The sequence below is a fragment of the Giraffa tippelskirchi genome, chromosome 2 (genome assembly GCF_054371585.1).
Source record: "Giraffa tippelskirchi isolate mGirTip1 chromosome 2, T2T-mGirTip1v1.2.pri, whole genome shotgun sequence".
In the NCBI taxonomy this organism is placed as follows: Eukaryota; Metazoa; Chordata; class Mammalia; order Artiodactyla; family Giraffidae; genus Giraffa; species Giraffa tippelskirchi.
Genome location: NC_137276.1, coordinates 217,602,999 through 217,623,315, shown reverse-complemented (window position 1 = coordinate 217,623,315; position 20,317 = coordinate 217,602,999). Strand labels below are relative to the sequence as shown.

Sequence of the window (20,317 nt, the reverse complement as noted above, 5' to 3'; positions counted from 1 at the left end):
CTGGAAAAGGTGTGGGGTGGTGGTTGGGGAAGGGACAGGCGCCTCTCAGGAGCCAGGACCCCCAGCTGGCTTTCCCGGACCAGGGCAGGGGGTGGGGTGGGGGCGGGTGAAGGGAGCATCAGGCTGTTCCATCTCTGGGCACCAGCTCTCCACGTGCACACGCACTGCAAGCCAGCAGCTCCTCACACATAAATACAAACATGCTTAACAAAAATAGTATACTATAGTATAATATCATCTTCACAAGGAATAAAAACTAGTTTCAAATATGTGCAGCAGAGAGCCTGGGGTGGCTGGGGCTAGGCCTGGACCCCCAGGAACAAGACAGGCCATGGGTGGAGCAGAGGAGAGAGAAGGAGGTCAGAAGAGCTCCTGGCCAGGCCATCCTGACTTTGGCAGCCCGGCTGCTCAGGCTGAATAGGGGTGCGGCACAAATTGTTCAGGCCAGGCAGGGATGGCCCCTCCGGCCAGTCCCAGCTCCACTCCATGCACAAGGCTCTCCTTCCTGCCCTTCCTGCCTGAGGTAGGAAGACCCTAGGGCTCCCACAGCTGCTCCCTGTAGCTCCTCCTCACCTCTGGGCCGCGGCCCCTGAACCCCATGGGCAGCAGCCCAAGGGAAAGATGCCACAGGCTTATCTTCTTGCAGGAAGTGAGGCAGCTGAGGCCATAAACAGCTCTGCAGCACCTATCTCGGGCCCAGTTGGTCCCTCAGTCATGGTCATGGAGCCAGGGAAGGGGAAGAACTGGGGTGGTGCTAAACTGCAAGGCCACCCCAGCTTTGGCATGGGGTGCTTCCTGCAGCTACAGTCCCTCCATCTCAGGTGAGGCTGGCCTCTAGCCAGAGGCCTCCAGAGAATACTGGGATTGGAGGGAGGGACTCTGGCCGGGTCAGAGGCGGGGAGGGGGTCCTGGTCCTTATTTCTTTATCCCAAGCATCCTGAATCCCTAATTAGTCAGAAGTGGGCTCTAAGTGGCTCTTGGAAAGTGGGGATGGATGAATGGGGAGCCCAGGGCCGGGAGGATGTAAGTGGTATTTAAATTAAATTAAACACCTTGGAAAGAGAAAGAACTCCATTTAAATAAAACATGTCATGCATACGGTCAAGACAAGAAAGATATATCTAGAGTTGGATATATATTGTTTTTAACCTGAAATCTATCAAAGGAATACCTAGGGGATGTTTGAAAACTAGTTTTCAAATCATAAAGTCAAGAAAGTTCACTTGGACTCAATGATGATTTACATATTCTGTTTGTATTAGAGCATATTTTTTATTTCTGTCCTTTGTAATTCAAAGATAATAATGTTTCTGACTGTTTAACTCCCAACATTAGATAAGTCTTAAATTCCTATCACTATAAATATCTTTGTTTTCAAGAAATCCTATATTATTGATGACTGAAAATGAAATTAAATATCAAACTGGAGCTGTTCTTCCTTGCTTTGTCATAGGAACTGCTTTAACACATATTGTTTGAAATAGCATTTAATAAATTATGAGATTTTCTTTTCTGATTATACTTATAATAATATAAATGTTATATGAGTCACCAACCTCAATTTCAAAAATATTAAAAGAACACAATGATAATTCTGTTAGAGACATAGAAAACATTGTTGTTTTGTCTTTAAGTCCATGTAGTATTAAAAACTGATTTAATTATTTCCACATATACTTGCACACAGCCTGTGGTGAATTTGGAAAAATCAAAAGCTCTGAGATTTCTAGACAAGTTTCTCACAGGAGATTTTGCAAATCTTTCAAGTATTGACACCAGGAAAATCAAACAAACTAATTGAATCAATATTTAAAACACTAATGCAAAAGACAAATGTATCTGTGATTAAAAGCAACTTATTTATAAGGAAGAGAAAAATAATTAGTCTAATTAATTTTTTTGAAATCACATTTTAAATATCCTTTTAGGTTTCTCCAGTCATTTCTTAAATGGCTAAGGTCAAAAGTAGATAAAAACTCTCATATAATTACATACCAGCTGTGACTGTTAATTTTATATGTCAATTTGCCTGGGTCATGGAGTGTTCAGATATGTGGTCAAATATTATTCTGGATGTTTTTGTAAAGGTGTTTTATGGTGAGAAAATTTTACATCAATTTACTGAGTTAAGCATCGGTTACTGAGTTAACCTTCCTAATGTAGGCAGTCCTCATCCAACTTGTTGAAGGCCTGAATAGAACAAAAGATTAATCCCTGAAATAAAGGAGAATTTCTCCTTATTGACTGTCTTCAACTTTGGAAATCTCTTGTCTTCCTGGCTTTGAACTCACCCTGAAACATTGGATTTTCCTGGATGGCCTTTGGGCTGAAAGCACATCTTGAAATGTGGACTCAGTTCTCAGGTGGACTCAGATTGGAACTATATTATCAATGCTTGTGGGTCTCCAGTGTGGCAACTGCAAATCTTGAGGCTCCTCAACCTGTAAAATTATGTGAGCTGATTCCTTATAATATCTCCATCTCTCTCTCTCAGAAAGAGATAGAGAGATACGTATTTCCATATGTACAGTGATGTTTCTTGAATAATTCAAATACACCAACATTATATATTACCTTGATATTTTCTGTATATGTTACTTTTCACTTTTATGTTAAATGAATAGTGAGGATGTGTGGTCTTCTTTACAGACCAGGGCCTGGTGGACTGGAGTCGACGAAAAGAAAGAGAGAAAAAGAGAGAGAGAGAACAGTATCTCTCGGTTACGTGGAAAACCAATAAAGCCCATGCACAGGACTTGTACCACTCAGGAAGGCACAGGGCGTCCTCTCAAGGAGGTCTTGAAAGCCTGGGCGAGAATGTGAGCTCAGCAGGTTTCCACGTTCCGAAGAGAATGAAGACAGAAAGAAGGACGCAGGGGACCCAAGTATCTAGTGGAACAAGGGTATTTTATTAGCAGAAATGCAGGCTTATATATCTTTAGTGAAATGATTACTCAGCCATTACAAAGGATGAAATTTCATCAGTTGCAACAAAATGGATAGTCTGATACATACAAGGTCGCTGACGTTGAAAAGAGTCACTGAAGGCAGTTACTGAAAGGAATCCAAGCAGGTGCTCTTTCCCATGATCTCAGTCCTGAGAGCTGTGTGCAGCTCTACTTGTTCCCGGAACAGGAACTGATAAGGAACACAGAATCCTTGAGAAATGGCACACCAAGGAGGAAGACACAACATATTGGATGGACCTGAAGCATATTGTGCTTAATGAAATAAATAAATCAAAGACAAATACTGTATGTTGTCACTTATATGTAGAATCTAAAAATAAAAAAATTAATACAACAAAACAGAAATAGAATCACAGATACAGAGAACAGACTAATTAGTGGATACCACTTGGGAGAGAAATGGAGGAGAAGCAAGAAAGAAGTAGGAGATTAAAAGATATAAATTATTATGTATAAAATAAATAAGATATAAGGATGCTTTGTAGAATACAAGGAAATATCCAATATTTTATAACAATTTAAAGGGAATAAAATCTTTATCAATATTAAATCACTATTTTGTGTTCTTGAAACTAATATAATATTGCTAATCTACCATAATTTAATAAAAAGTAACATCTAGAAAGTATAGATTTTAGGGAAGCTAATACTTCAGTGTAAAAACATCTATATGCAAGAATGAAAAAAAAAATTATTCCAGTGTTCTGATGTGTCTTCTATAGGTTGGACATACTTGAGTTTTGAAATTTAAAATACTTTAGAATTTAGGTATGAACAGACTCTGCCATTCTGCTGCCTTAACTCACTTATTTTATGCATAAAGAAACTTAGATCCCAGGAAAGAAAAATGACTTATCTTAAGGTGGTTGACTAATTAAATTAATGCCACAGGAAAGAATAGAGTCAAGTGGCTTACCATGTGGAAGGCCACCTTAGCAGGAAACTGCAATTTATCACAAACCTTGTTGGAAACTGGTAGGGCAAACTGAATATAAAAGGAAAAATAACTTTTAATCAGTTTGCTTTTTTTTTAGCTTCTCTGAACACTATGTTCCCTCTCATTGCCTGGATCCAGGGAAGCCTGCCTCTAACACCACTCCTCCCTTGATATAAGACTGTTTCAATCATATTCTTATTCTATTATACAAGCAATAACATGGATTGTTTCTCATAGGCTTTCTTCTTTCTAGGTGTTTAAAGATTTGCACCATATATAAAATAACTTGAAAAATATTCCCAAAGCACAAAGGTAAATATAACATAAGTGTAAATTTGTAAGATGCAGCAATTTCACAAGAAAAGGTTATTGAAGAACTCACAAGACTCCAAGGGGCTACTCAGGTATAACTTTAATAAAGATAAAGGTCAGGTTTTAGCAGGAGAAAGAAAGCACTGGCAAACATCAGAGACACTCGAGATTTCCAGTCCAAGCTCACAGAGTCCATTCCGAGTTGCAGAGGGCATGCTTCATTTGGGAGTTATGAATCACCAAGATACGCGTTAGATGTCTTGACCTCAAGGGAGTCAAGTAGTAAGTTTACTTATTTATTCATATAGCTGAAACCAGGCTTGCGTAACCCTACAAATCAGATGTAACCCATCTGTCTACATATTTTTAATAATTTATAGGCAAACATGTACATAATGCTTCCAGAGGAAGCATTTTGGACATTAATCAATGCATTTTAAATCACCAAAAAGAAGATTTTGTTTATCTTTGGCAATAGATCAATAGTAAATTTCCAGGTAGCCCTAGTGATGAGCATAAAATGATCACCAAAGAACTGCAGGTTACCTCTGTTCTTAGTCAATCGTCTGTCCTTCAGTTTTGCTTTGTTAATTGTGTTTGCCTCAATATTATTATTCTTTACTTAGCATCTTTTTAACACACATATAAAATAGAAAAAGCAGAAGTATTAGCATCAAAACATTAATTATGTGTATCATCTGGTAAGAGCTAGGTACAATAATGCTTCTTAAAGAAGCATTTTACTTTGCCAAATATGTCAATGCAAATTTGTTTACAAGCTTAACACTTTTACTTCTTTTCAGTGGTGAAATTTGAAATCTATGACGAGTATAAATATATGGACTTGATGTAATAATTATCAGGCACATCTACATTTTCTTTGACCAGTCATCTTCCATTGGAAAAGTATTTTGTCAAGCTGCCTATTCAATCTTCCCATATATTTTGTCATTAATATCAACATTGTCATAGATGTTGTTAGATCATCCAAATGGCTAGCTCTCAGTTAACTGTAGATTTTCAGTTTCATACTTTCTGTTTCATATTGCAAGTTTACATTGACATAGATTCCCAGTAGGCACTTTCCTTAAGCAAACCCAAACTTATCTCCTCTGGTAAAAATCCTAGACAAGTTTTAAAGTGTCAGCACTGATTAATTAATTGCACAATTGGGCAAGTCTGCTTTTTAAATGTATTCATGGTGCTCTGACAGTTAAAAAAAAAAATTATGCAAAATACAGTCTCTACAAGTATACTCCTGTAGCATACGGGGGTGAGAAGTTTTCCACAGTTTTTGTTATTTCCTAACTGTGTCTCTTAGATTACTAACAACCTATTGAATTTATAAATTCATTTTTCTAAAACCATAATCTCTATATAGACCAACTGGCCTCCTTACTTTCTTCCTAAAATAGCATTCATTCTAAACGGCAGTATAAATTAATGCATTTTTCCTCAGGATGTCTCTCTTCATTAGAGGTTAATTTGGTTTATCCTATATTGTCACTCTGTTTATTTAACTTATATGCAGAGTACATCATGAGAAATGCTGGGCTAGAAGAAACACAAGCTGGAATCAAGATTGCCGGGAGAAATATCAATAACCTCAGATATGGAGATAACACCACCCTTATGGCAGAAAGTGAGGAAGAGCTAAAGAACCTCTTGATGAAAGTGAAAGAGGAGAGTGAAAAAGTTGGCTTAAAGCTCAACATTCAGAAAACTAAGATCATGGCATCTGGTCCCATCACTTCATGGGAAATAGATGGGGAAACAGTGGAAACAGTGTCAGACTTTATTTTTTGGGCTCCAGAATCACTGCTGATGGTGACTGCAGCCATGAAATTAAAAGACGCTTACTCCTTGGAAGGAAGGTTATGACCCACCTAGATAGCATATTTAAAAGCAGAGACATTACTTTGCCAACAAAGGTCCATCTAGTCAAGGCTATGGTTTTTCCAGTGGTCATGTATGGATGTGAGAGTTGGACGGTGAAGAAAGTTGAGCGCCGCAGAATTGATGCTTTTGAACTGTGGTGTTGGAGAAGACTCTTGAAAGTCCCTTGGACTGCAAGGAGATCCAACCAGTCCATCCTAAAGGAGATCAGTCCTGGGTGTTCACTGGAAGGACTGATGTTGAAGCTGAAATTCCAATCCTTTGGCCACCTCATGCTAAGAGTTGACTCATTGGAAAAGACCCTAATGCTGGGAAGTATTGGGGACAGGAGGAGAAGGGGACGACAGAGGATGAGATGGTTGGATGGCATCACCAACTCGATGGACATGGGTTTGGGTAAACTCCGGGAGTTGGTGATGGACAGGGAGGCCTGACGTGCTGCGATTCATGGGGTCACAAAGAGTCTGACACGACTGAGAGACTGAACTGAACTGAACTGATGACTCTTAGACTTGAGCTAATTTCACTCAAGTCTCTCAGAAAAAATCAAGCAATTTTGTCATATCCACCAAAAACATCATTGCCACTGAATTTGCCAATTGTGTTTAAAATATATCTTGCAACCAAAAATGTTGATATCCTCAGCAAAATGTCGTATGGCTAATTGTCACTCCCAAATGTAGTTTATTTGGAGTATGCCAAAGAATTCCCCATAGGTATGCTATTATGCCCCTACTCTGTCTTCCCTAAATTAGAATTGTTTTTAGCTTACTGAGCATTCTTTACCTTGATTATGGTCTCAACCCTTAAAAATCTTGAGGCAGAGAATACTACAATAAACTGAGCACAGAAGACATACTGTCTATTGTATCTAGGCACTTTTTTCAATATATTAGAATTTAAGTCAATAGTTACATAATGATTCATTGCTCTGTTGTTGAGCAAAATCTTTGAAGGTATATACCTAATGCTTTATGATGTAAGAGGTTCTATATGTTATCTCTCAAAAGCTGTGAGTGTGAGTAGCATAACTAGTAAAATGGGAAACAAAGGAAAGTCAATCTTATATTTTTTCCAAGTATTCATCTGCACAGTGTTATTAAAATCAATAAGATGCATCATCACATAGGTAATCCCAGAAATATTTGCTAAATCCACCAGAACCAATCCTGGATCTTCAGATTTAAACACAGAGGAAGGCTCTGACAAGAAGTGGCATCACTCTTGTGGGCATCTGTAAATAGATATAAGAGGTGGTATGATTTTCTTGCTCTCAAAAGCATCAGAGTAATGTTAACTTTTCTTTTTTGCATCACCAATTTCTTGCTCCTGCTCAGTCAGCAATCATTTCAACTTTTTCCATTTATAATAAATTTCACCCCGTTGCTCCCACTGAGGTAAGACTATCAAGTACAGCAAGGATTCTGACTCATAGAGCTGGCAGTAATATGAAACTGATTAGCGTCTCCTTCTTCATGCATTCCCAGTGATACTGTGCAGGGCTGGAAAAGTGCAACACTTTTGAAACTGTACATCCACTAGGTAGCAAAGAGGCAGAATCATTAATCTTAACTTAGGTGACAGGAAGGAAGAACTATCCCATTATTTATTTTTAAGATCTCAAGTACTTAATATCTAATGGTCGTGGTGTCATATTTAGAAGCTGATTCTTCTCTGAAACTGGTAAATGCAAAATAGGCCCCAGAATGGTTCAACTGGGTAGAGAACAAAGGGGGAAAAGTAGGAAATAAATTTATGTATATCCGTTCATACCTCAGGCTCCATCTTCTATTCCATATATTTTCTCTATTATCTCATCAATTCATCCAATGGTAGATCCCCCTTACTTTCACATGTTAAATTTTAGCACATAAATTATCTTTCATGCAAATCATCCTTTCAGTCTCAAGAGCAAGCATGCAAACTAAGTCGCTTCAGTTGTGTCTGACTCTTTGCAACCCTGTGGACTGCAACAAGCCAGGCTCCTCTGTCCATAGGATTCTCCAGGCAAGAATACAGGAGTGGGTTGCCACGTTCTCCTCCAGAGGATCTTCCCCACAAAGGGATCAAACCTGTATCTCTTATGTCCCCAGCATTGACAGGCAGGTTCTTCACCATGACCACCACCTGGGAAGCCCCTTCAGACACTAACCAACAAACAGTTTAATAACCAGATCTTTAAACAGCTCCCTCCAAATTTTAAATAGTCCTCTAATTTGTGTTGTCAAGTTTATAAATAGTCCATTGCAAGTGGTGTTTCTTGTCTCCTCGTTGGACTCCACATACTTAAAATGGGTTTCTTATGGCTTTTACAGTAGTCATGCATGAATGTGAGAGTTCAGTACAGTGGCTCATTTGTGTGTGACTCTGGGACCCATGAACTGCATCGCGCCAGGCTTGCCTGTACATTACCAACTACCAGAGCTTACTCAAACTCATGTCCATTGAGTCGGTGATGCCATTCAACCATCTCATCCTCTGTCAACCCCTTCTCCTTCTGCCTTCAATCTTTGCCAGCATCAGGGTCTTTTTCAATGTGTCAGTTCTTCGAACCAGGTGGTCAAAGTATGGGAGCTTCAGCTTCAACATCAGTCCTTCCAATGAATATCCAAGACTGATTTCCTTTAGGGTTGACTGGTTTGATCCCCTTGAAGTCCAAGGGACTCTCAAGAGTCTTCTCCAACATCACAGCTCAAAACTATCAATTCTTCAGTGCTCAGCTTTCCTTATGGTCCAACTCTCACATCCATACATGACTACTGGAAAAACTATAGCTTTGACTAGCTAGACATTTATTGGCAAAGTAATGTCTCTGCTTTTTAATAAGCTGTCTAGGTTGCTCGTAGCTTTTCTTCCAAGGAACAAGAGTCTTTTAATTTCATGGCTGCCATCACCATCTGCAATGATTTTGGAGCGCAAGAAAATAAAGTCTGTCACTGTTTCCTCATCTATTTGCCATGAAATGACGGTACTGGATGCCAGGATCTTAGTTTTTTCAATGTTGAGTTTCAAGCCAGCTTTTTCACTCTCCTCTTTCACTTTCATCAAGAGGCTCTTTAACTCCTTTTCACTTTTGGCCATAAGGGTGAGAGTTGGACCATAAAGAAAGCTGAGTGCTGAAGAATTGATGCTTTTGAACTGTGGTGTTGGAGAAGACTCTTGAAAGTCCCTTGGACTGCAAGGAGATCAAACCAGTCAACCCTAAAGGAAATCAGTCCTGAATGTTGATTGGAAAGACTGATGCTGAGGCTGAAGCTCCAATACTTAGGGGACCTGATGCGAAGAAGTGACTCATTGGAAAAGACCCTGAGGCTGGGAAAGATTGAAGGTTGAAGGAGAAGGGGATTTCAGAGGATGAGATGGTAGCATGGCATCATTGACTCAATGGACATGAGTTTGAACCAGCTCTGGGAGTTGGTGATGGACAGGGAAGCCTGGCCTGTGGCAGTCCATGGGGTCACAAAATTTCAGACATGAATGATTGGCTAAACTGAAAAGGTGGCACATTAAAAATTGCTTATTTTCAGTTGTAGGCAATAGTGTTGGAGATGCTTGCTTTAGTTACTGAGTATGAAATTTCAAATACAGTGTAAGTATTTATCTAACCAAGACCCACACTTGGGCTAGCATAACTTGCTAATATCATGCATTTGTCAGCTACAGGTCAGCTCATATCCCCTCAGGGTGCTTTTAGGCCACCTAGTTTCTGAGGATAACATTTCCCCATTTGGATAGAGAGAATATTTAATACTCACATTTTTGAGTTTCTGAAGATGGTGGGGTATATCTTTTATCTGCCATTTTTTTATGCCAGAATGTCTTCTTGATTACTCGCACAACGTACTCAGTTATCATTTCCAAACAGGGAAAAAAGAACACTGACTTTTTGGATCTAGTTTCATTCTGAAGTGTGCATGTATATTTATGTATGTATATATGTGTGTGTATATATATATACACATATATATGTGTGTGTTTGTGTGTATACATATTTGTGTGTGTGTGTGAGGATGTGTGTATACTTGCACAGTATAAAAAATTAAACGGAAGCTTCAATTAAAATAGAGTCAAGAGGCCAGAAAGGGAAGCTCTCATGCTTACATGAAAGCAGAGCCGAATAAAAAGAAGAAAGATTTTCTCTCTTTTGCTTAGCTAAAGTTCAACCAGTGAGAAACTCTCACCACTTAGACAATGAAAAGCCACTATACGTTCAACTCTCAGAATTCCCTGGTGGTCCAGTGGGTAAGACTGCACTTTCAATGCACAGGGCACAAGTTTGATCCATGGTATGGGAACTAAGATCCCACATGTGGCATGGTGCAGTGAAAACATTAAAAAAAAAAAAAAAAAAAAGGATCACGAGTTTGAGTAAACTCTGGTCATGAATTTGAGTAAACTCCGGGAGGTAGTGAAGGATAGGGAAGTCTGTCGTGCTAATCTATGGGGTCCCAAAATGCTGGACATGAGAGAGTGACTGAACAACAACAATCCATTCTCAACTTCTCCAACGGATTCTTTCTTGACTATAGCCCTCCCAGCTTCCCTTTCCCCTCAAAAGAGTCCTCCTTTCCTTGTTTTAGCAAGAATTGCATGTGGCTTGTCATGTTTGTAGACCCCAAATTGCAATTCTTTGCTGACCCCAAGTAAACCAGTTTTTGCTGTAGAAATGACCAGATGTCTATTTGTCTAAGTCAACAGCAACACACACACACTTCACTACATCCAACCTTGATTTCTCATCTTCAAAACTACATATTTTTTCATAGTGATAGTGTCCCATACTGGGGTTCCTTTTATCCTCCAATGATTTTTGTCTCATTTTCTGAACCACAGAAAATTCTTAGGCTACTGCCTAAGAGTTGGCACAAAGCTCTAACCTTTTCCTGGTTTTATCTAGTTCCTCTGATGTAATGAGAAACACTGTTCCTGATTCAGCTTGTTTCGTGGTTTTATTTTTTAACACACTTTGCAAAGTTTAGCCATTGACTAAATATGATATAGCTGCATTGACTGAGCATCCTTTGGAGTACCATATGCAAATGCTGTGTGGCCTGTTCATTGATCTTAGAGACTTGCTCATGCAGCTATGTTAGGTAACTACTCAAATGGATTTATCATAGAATCCAAAGGTATGAAAGCCACCTGTTTATGTATGACATGGGTACTGCTGTAGCATATTTTTTAATATATCATTCCCAACTCCTCTGCTTGTTTTCCTCTCTATTGGAATATTGTTTTGACATAACTCATGACATGAGAAGTATTTCTTGTCTCAAAACAATTTTATGTCTTTCTATAACAGAAACAGTTTCATTAGAAGCCCAGTAACACACCAAAAATTTTCTTTCAAAGGGAATGTATATGACAACAGCTTCTGGCAACTTTCTATCCCAAAATCCTAGCACTTATTGCTGGGTTGCAAGCATGAGCTTTTGCAAGATGCTCTCAATAGCCTAGTGCAAGTGACTGACACTTCTTATCATTTGAGCATTGGAGTTGTACCACCCCAAGGAATAAACTGGGTAAGCTATTAGACGGAAGTGTTTGAAACTTCTTGAGTGTCTTCTGTTGTATACAACATCATTAAAATTCATCTATTTCCCTAGTACGTTTGTAAAAAGGGACTAGCAAAATTCTCAGCTGTGACTTTTCCAGAAAACAACAACTCAATCAGTCTTATTCTATTTTCATTTTGGAGCTGGCTGAGAAAATAACTTACTTTTGGTTGTTTGAGATACATCTTTATTGTCTCTGGTCCAGGTAGTTTTTAAGAATCTTATCATTTATGCCTGTCTCGGTAGTTCAGCTGGGTTAATCTGCAACCCTCTGGTCCTAAGATTAACCAGCATTTATTTCAGTCCACTTGATCTTCAGATTTTGTCAACATCATATTATTGGTTTGTTGAATGTTGTAATATTTTCTTCATTTAATCAAATTTAAGTATCTTCATGGAAAATATTGCCAATAATTAACAGGATTTCTGTCTGTGTGACTAGACAGTAAGTATATTTTGGGTTCCATTCCACATATACTATATAAATTAGTTTGGCTTCCTTTTGAAAAAGGAATTGGGAAAAATAACCAAGTTATTCACAGCATACTGATTTTTTTAGCATGCTGCACAGTTTGAACTAAGACCAGGTTGGATGCAGACTACTATTAAGAAAGCACCTTATTTTATCCTTTATAGCCAGGGATTAAACATCAAGATTCATCAGCTTTCCTCACATATAATGCTGAAATATTAAGCAAGAGTTTTGGGGTACTAATACAAGTGGAACTGAAATCTTCTTAAATAAAGTCAGGTTTTCTTGCTGATACCCTAATATCCTATACCGTAAAAATTATCCACTTGAGCAGGTTTAGATAATTCTAAAACACACCACATTAAAACAAGTGAACATGTTGCTAGGGCTTTCTTTTTCTTAATGTTTTAGGTATGGAAAAAAAAAATTCCTCTTTCAGACATAATACCCATTTCTATAATACTTTCTGGTAGAGTTAATACATTAGTGTACCATATTTCCATTTATAAATTTCAGCTGAGTTGTGTTTGTATATGTAAGACTTTCAGAGTTTCATCAACGTATCCTCTAACATAACATATCCCTTAATATGCATCATCCTTTAACATTTAATTAGCAATTTCATTAGCAAACTTGGGTATAAGAGAACATTGTGCACTAGTATCTGATAGTTATCTTAACACTGTCAGGCCATTCAACCCATATCCATGAAAATGTTCTCAAGCCCCTCTTCCTCCTAGTTCCTCAACAGACCTTGAAAAACCCATTTCTCAAGATCATAAGTCTCTCTTTTTTTCCACACCGTTTTAATCAGCTCTTGTTCTGAAGAGACCAAAATTTTCATATTTGTATCATTATTACATTTTAAAATTCAGTTAGGTTAGGAAAAGTTAAGTGAATTTGTTCTCTTCTGTTACTTTTGTAGTCCAAGGAGTTGATAGACCAGCCAGACCACCTAGCACTTACTGTAATCTATTAAAACTTTTACAACTATTTCATCTATCTTCAATTTTATTGTGTTTTAAGTAAACTAGGCAAATCCTCCTACTGGTTTAATTGCACCAAGGTTATTCAGTGTTTTATTTGTTTTCTCATTCCAAAATAATTTTACCTATTTCTTATAATGTAATTAACTTCATTTGGGGTACCAGAATTAACTGTCCTCTCAAATTATCCTGTCACACAATAGGAAGTTCAGCAAGAGCCCAAGCACTTAGACTTCCTTTTTTCAGAGCTTGAATAACAATGAAACAGATATATAAAATTAGAGGATGCTTTGGTAACATCACACAATGAATCTAAACATATTAGCATGTTTAATATTTTTTGCAGCCTTAGAAGAATTCCACTAAGTATCAAAAGGTAGTGTCTTACTGACTCCCCTTTGGAATCATATATCTGTAATTTTTAGATAATCTCTGGCAATCATTGATTTTTAAAAATGTCTTTAATTTTCCCTAAAACAGCTCAAGAAATTAAAAATACAGAATTCTTGATCAATTTCAGCTTTTAAAAAGCTAGTTTAGCTCTTTCTAGATCTACTAGTTTCATCAGTATGTTCTCTTCTCATCAGCTTATGTGACCTTAAACCAGGGTTGGCCTGGGAGCCAGACTTGCATCAAAGGACAAGTTCATTTATCCTTCCCACAGTACCAACTGAAGCTATTACACATGACTGGATATGGAAAGGACTCATAAAGAACCAGATAAATGTGAAGCAGAGTACTCAGAAGTACCATCAAAATATGTGTGAAATACTAAGTTTGCAGCTAAACCAGTCTATATAAACTAAAGAAAAAATAAAGTCAATATATGAATTTTAATAACAATATAGACAAGCTAGTATATGGTGGGCTCTAAATATTAATAGCAGGTCATTCATCCTACTATTTAGTATACTTAATTATTGCTTTGGTAAAGTTTACTACCATGATTCCAGGCTTCCCAATTGATAAGGCTAAACAGTCACAGACAAAGTAAAAAGAAACTTTATGTTTATGTGTAAGGTCATATGTTACATATATCATCATGCGAAGACCATGAGTGAAATCCTGGAAGATTATAAAGATTTACTTTCCAGCTTGTTCACTACAATTTTGTCACCAGAACACCGATGTTGTGAAATCACCACTAAATCTAAGCTAAAATGGGAAGAAACAGATTTATATCAACATTATTACAATTGGACATGTAGATTCTGGCAAGCCTACTGCAGCTGGCCATCTGATCTGCAGATGTGGTGGATCAACAAAAGAACCATCAAAATGTTTAAGAAGGATGCTGCAGAGATGGAAATGGCTCCTTCAATGATTTCTGCTTCTTGGATAAATGGAAGGCTGAACGTGAGTGTTATATAACCATGGATATCTCCCTGAGGAAATCTGAGAGCAGTAAAAATATTATTTGAACATTGATGCCCCAGGACACAGAGACTATCAAAAACATGATTGCAAGCATATCACAGGCTTGTTGTACCATTTTTGATTATTGTTGCTGGTGCTAGTAAATTTGAAGAAGTTTCCTCCAAGAACAAGCAGACCTGGAAGCATGCCCTACTGCCTTACATACTCCGTATGGGGCAACTAAATGTTTGTTGGTGTTAGCAAATAAATTCCTTCAGCCAGAAGATATACAAGGAAATTGTTAAGAAAGTCAGCACCTACATGAATGCTACACAGTATCATTTGGGGTTGGCTTGATGACAATGTGCTGAAGCCAAATGCTAAACTATTTTTGGTCAAGTGATGGAAATTCAATCATAAAGATGGCAATGCCCATGGAACCACACTGCTTGAAACTCTTGATCACATCCTGCCACCAACTCATCCAACTGATGAGCACTTTGGCTGGCCTTCCAGGACATCTACAAAAACACTCATGTTGGTATTATCCCTGTGGACCAACTGGAGACTTGTATCCTCATATTAGGCATGGTGGTCACCTTTGCTCCAATCAGTGCTACAGCTGAGGTCAAGTTTGTTAAAATGCACTGTGAAGTTTTAAGTAAATGTCTTCCATGCGGGCTTCAGTGTCAAGTATGTATCTCTCAAAGATACTCATTGTGTCAATCTGGCTGGTGACAGTAAAGATTACCCAACAATGGAAGCAGCTGACCTCACTCCCCAGGTGATCACCTTGAACCATCCAGGCCAAATCAATGCTGGCTATGAACCTGCAGGATGGTTACATATCCCAGATTACTTGCATGTTTGCTGAGCTGAAGGAGACCGATTGCCATTTTGAAAAGAAACTAGAAGATGGGCCTAACTTTTGGAGACTTGCTGATGCTGCCACTATTGAAACAGCGTCTGGAAAGTTCCTGTGAGTTGAGAGCTTCTCTGATGATCTTCCTCTGGGTTGCTCTGCTGTTCATGATATGAAATGGGTAGTTGCTGTGGCTGTCCTCAGAATAGTGGAAAAGGAGGCTGCTGGAGCTTTCGAGGTCACCATGTCTGCCCAGAAAGCTCAGAATGAATATAATTTGTGATACCTGTCACCCTAATTTTCACCAGTATTAGAAGACCCATCTCAGAACTTTATCAATTGGCCATTGAAGTTCAGTAGTAAATGCCTGGTTACCGCTTGCCAATGCAGGAGATGTAGGAGACCTGGGTTCCATCCCTGTGTTAGGAAGATCCCCTGGTGAAGGAAATGGCAACCCACTCCAGTATTCTTGCCTGGAAAACGCCATGGACAGAAGATTCTTGTGTCCATGAGGTCACAAAGAGTTGGACACGACTGAGCGCACGCACGCACACACACACACAATGAAATGATAATATGCTCTAAAACATTCAGAAGGAAAGGAAAATGCTTTGCTGATTATCCGTGTGTGTATGTAGTGTGTGTGTGTGTGTGTGTGTGTGATGGTTTTAAGTTATTAGTGTCAAAAATCAATAATTTTTAATAAAAACATGACCAAAAATATGGCACAGAGTTTTGAGAAACCCACTGAAGTAGTTTAATGAGGAGCTTGTGTCTTCTTTTGGCCAGCACCGAAACTTCCTATAGTACTATGTAATTAGGTGAATGACTTAAGAGTTGCCCACAATCCATTTCTGGTGTCCCATCTGCCTAAACTTAAGGATTTGATACTTCTAAGTTAGCATTTTTTTTCCCTAGGTCAGAACTTCAGGTTTCTTTACCTTTCATAAGGGGAGGAAGCATGTATGCTATAGTACATAGTGAAAAATTGTGGAATGAGGTCTAAGGGTTACAAAAATGCATAGGTCAGGACAGACAAGCAAAGGGACTTTTTTATGTGTAAGTTTCTTTATAAAAAGGCCACAAACTCTCATGTTAATGGCCATGTGTAGCACATAAAATTTTTTTGCATTTATATCAATACTGAGTAGATTTGTTGGCATAATTTAAAAAAAAATGAAATCCTGAAACTATTTCATTTATATACATTTATTTCATCTATATATAAAGCGCAAATGAATAAATATCATAAAATTGATTTTGTATTTAAAACATCACACCTAAAATATAAAGTGTGAACTACATATTGATAAAACATAAAGAATTGCCATTAATAAACATATCATTGACTTGATTGTTGTTCAGTAGCTAAGTTGTGTCCAACTCTGGGACCCCATGAACTGCAGCACACCAGGTTTCCCTGTCTTTTACTATCTCCTGGAGTTTGTTGAAACTCATGTCCATTGAGTTGGTGATTAATAAATGTTTATAATTTTGTTTGTTTGTCTTATTATTTACACAGTTAAGAAGGAAGTAAACTATCCATCTTAGAATAACCCAAATATCCTATGGAAGTTCGATAAATTATATAAATGATACATGAAAGACTTAAAATCCCCTTCATTATTAAGTAGCCCTTTCTAATTCTATTTCTGCTTTGGAAATTTTAGAGTTTACAAGTGTTTAAAATCATATGGATTATATATGTATGTCTTCAAGAAAACATTTGCTTTCTGAAGAGATTTTCAAATAATCACATGTGTATTTTATTTCATATTTAAAATAACACTCCTATCAATTCAGCCACACCAGAAAGATCCCTTGGAGAAGGAAATGGCAACCCACTCTAGTATTCCTGCCTGGGAAATTCCATGGACGGAGGAACCTGGTGGGCTACAGTCCATGGTGTCACAAAGAGTTGGACACAACTGAGCAGGCAAACATATCATATATAATAATTAATAAAGGAAGCCACTTAACAATTTATGTGTTATTTAAAATGTTGTTCTCCTTCCTCCTTTCTTTCTTTGTTTATAAAATATTAAAGAAGATTTTAATTTCACTTAATTTTTCAATGATTCTAAGAAGTATTTTTGCTACATTAGAGAGGAGAGTTTTGATTTTTTTAATTACTGTATAAGCTATTATGCTTACCCCAAATTTAAGTATTTTAATTGAATTTAGAATGAATGCAGCCCTGAGTCTAGTCAATGAATACTATTTTTAACTACATGACATTACCTAAGTCACAGGAGATTTTATGCAGAGGTCACCAACCTCTCATTTATTTTCCAAGGACACTTGCGAACTCCCCTGAGTACTTATTATTGTTGAGCAGGAGGTACTGGAGAAATTGCTAATTTACATTGCCTGATTTGTGTGAACTCTGGACATTTTCCCTCAGTATAGGTCTGAAAAACTGAAGCATTATTTCTCACAGCAAAGAGTTTCTTTTTTTCCTGGCAGGCATTTTGATGAATAGCATGGGCTGCTGAGCATCTATACTATTCTCTTAGGTTCAATTCTGATCATACCAGTGAGTAGAGATAAGGACATAAATGACGTGTTGGCAATCTGTACTATGACCTGCCAACAATGTGAGGGAAAAATAAACCCAATGTTTTCATGTATAGATCTATTGCTTTAGGAGCAGTTACAGAGAACATCCAAAAAATTCCATCTCAAGGATCAGCTCTTGTCCAAAAGACATAGAATAGAAAGTCTTACTATCCATTCACCTCTTGAAACATTGAAAATTTTCTGGAAACTTGGTTGTTTTTAGAAATGACAGGATGGTAAACATAAATATAATAATTCAGACCACAGGCAAAATAGCATCTGACAAGCAGTTTTGTCCTTTTTTAAGAATAGGAAAGAATTTCTGAAGTCACTATATTTTGATGGCACTGACTTCTCGTCTGATGACCAAGGTTTGTCTAGAAAGGATGAGTTACTGATAAAGGTTTTCAGTTGTTGTTCAGTCGCTAAGCTGTGTCTGATACTTTGCAATCCCACGGCCTGCAGCATGCCAGCCTTCCCTGTCCTTCACTATCTCCCAGGAGTTTGCTCAAACTCACATGTCCATTGAGTCAGTGATGCCATCCAACCATTTCATCCTCTGTCATCCCCTCCTCCTCCTGCCTGTTTCCATACATGAACTTATATATGTACATTCATAGACTTACCTGGTGGTTCAGTGGTTAAGAATTTTTCTGCGAATGCAGGGGACATGGGTTTGATCCCTAGTCCTGGAAGATTCCAGCATGCTGAGGGGCAACTAAACCTGCCTGCCACAATTACTGAAGCCCACATGTCCTAGTGCCCATGCTCTACAACAAGAGAAGCCACCACAAGAAGCCTGTGCCCTGAAACTAGAGAGTGGCCTCCACTCACAGCAACTAGAGAAAGTTCATGAGCAGCAATGAAGACCAAACACAGTCAATGATAAATAAATCAGTAAATAAGTAAAACAAATGCATGTTCCTGAGTCCCATGATCTGAATGAAATTTGACTATCACCTAAACACTTCAAATTATTTATGATCAACCTACCAAACTTCATTAACAGTAATTATTATGTCTAAGGCTGAGCCCATGTTTCAGCGTGCAGTGCCTCCCACATCATATAACTGATTTTGTATAGATTTCAAATGACACCATTGAAAATATGAAACTAAATAACTAGCAGAGGTGAAAATATTATCTCCCTCAGAAGAGATAAGCTCCGGGTAGAGAAATATGGAAGTTAAGTTCCTGAAGTTAGCTTTGAGGACAGATCCCAGAGGGTGCTGACTTCAGTGACAGAGTTTGGATGCTCTTTGTTTTGCTGTGGGAAACAAATATTCTTAGGAAGGACATTTAAATGACAATAAACACTTTGTCAAAAAAAGTCTGAAGAAGAAGAGGCATAAAAGATGCAGTGATTGGGGGAAGTCTGGGAAGAGCTTTTAATTAAGAATCTATTTCAGTTGTCAGGGCTTTGCCAAAAGTTTAACTCTCATAACTCTGTTCACATATCTTTGAAGGTTATCTGAAAAAAGGTTGCAACTGAAGACAACGGTATTAAAACAAATAAAACCAAAACACTAGAAGGGATTATAATATCTTCATAACTAGAAAAAGGTACCATATACTGTATTCTCTATCAGACATGAGGATATTGAGAAAGATCTGGAGAAAAACGAAAGCAAATCTATTTATTTGGCTTTAAGAAGCTTCCTTAGGAAATTGGGCATAGGAAAAATTCTGTTCCAGAAATTAGTATCAGAAATGTTCCAACATGTACCATATAATTACCTTAACCAGACTCTTCCTGGAGCCATTAAAAGCCAGTGGTACTGAAATCTGGTGTCCCTTTAACCACATCCTTCAGCTTCTGTGTTAGTTCAGATCACAGCACATCTCCCCAACCCGACCTTGATATGCAGATGAGAGAGAGTGAGAGAGAGCAAGAGAGAGACATAAATATTTGAAAGATTACACTGTTGGCTTTGAAGATGGAGAAAGGTTATTGCTCAAGTAATGCAGGCAGCTCTAGTAGTTGGAAAAGGCAAACCAAAGGATTCTCTACTAAAATTTCCAGAGGAACTACATTTTGATACTAAACTTCTGGCCTTTAAAAATTTAAGGTTATAAATGTGTGTTGTGTTAAGACATAAAGTTATTGGTAATTTGTTACAGCAGCAAAAGGACACCAGTACATTCAGGAAGAAAACTCTATGAGCGACTCTGCTTCCAGAACTCTTGTTTGTTTCCTTGAATGTTCAATGGAAGCATCTCTGTCTTTTATACCTGAAACCACAGCAGTATTTCAGGAGGAGGCCAACAAGTATGGCTCAGATTAGGAACAGTGTCAAGGGAAAAGGTTTGTATTTGTGAAATACTGAAGAGATTGAAGTGACACAATTTGAGAGTAAGCAAAAACAAAAATTATGGAGGAAAAGACCAAAAATGTGAGTTTAAGCCATTGATT

At 37.9% G+C, this 20,317-nt stretch overlaps 1 pseudogene across 1 annotated transcript; it reads left to right on the top strand.

Moving 5' to 3' along the window:
* The first annotated feature begins 331 nt into the window (after positions 1-331).
* Positions 332-19,751, top strand: LOC145539642 (putative elongation factor 1-alpha-like 3; annotated as a pseudogene). The gene is made up of 4 exons (XR_014077880.1): positions 332-359; positions 2,650-2,903; positions 14,296-14,673; positions 14,840-19,751. The product of XR_014077880.1 is annotated as a putative elongation factor 1-alpha-like 3 (transcript).
* Positions 19,752-20,317: the final 566 nt, after the last annotated feature.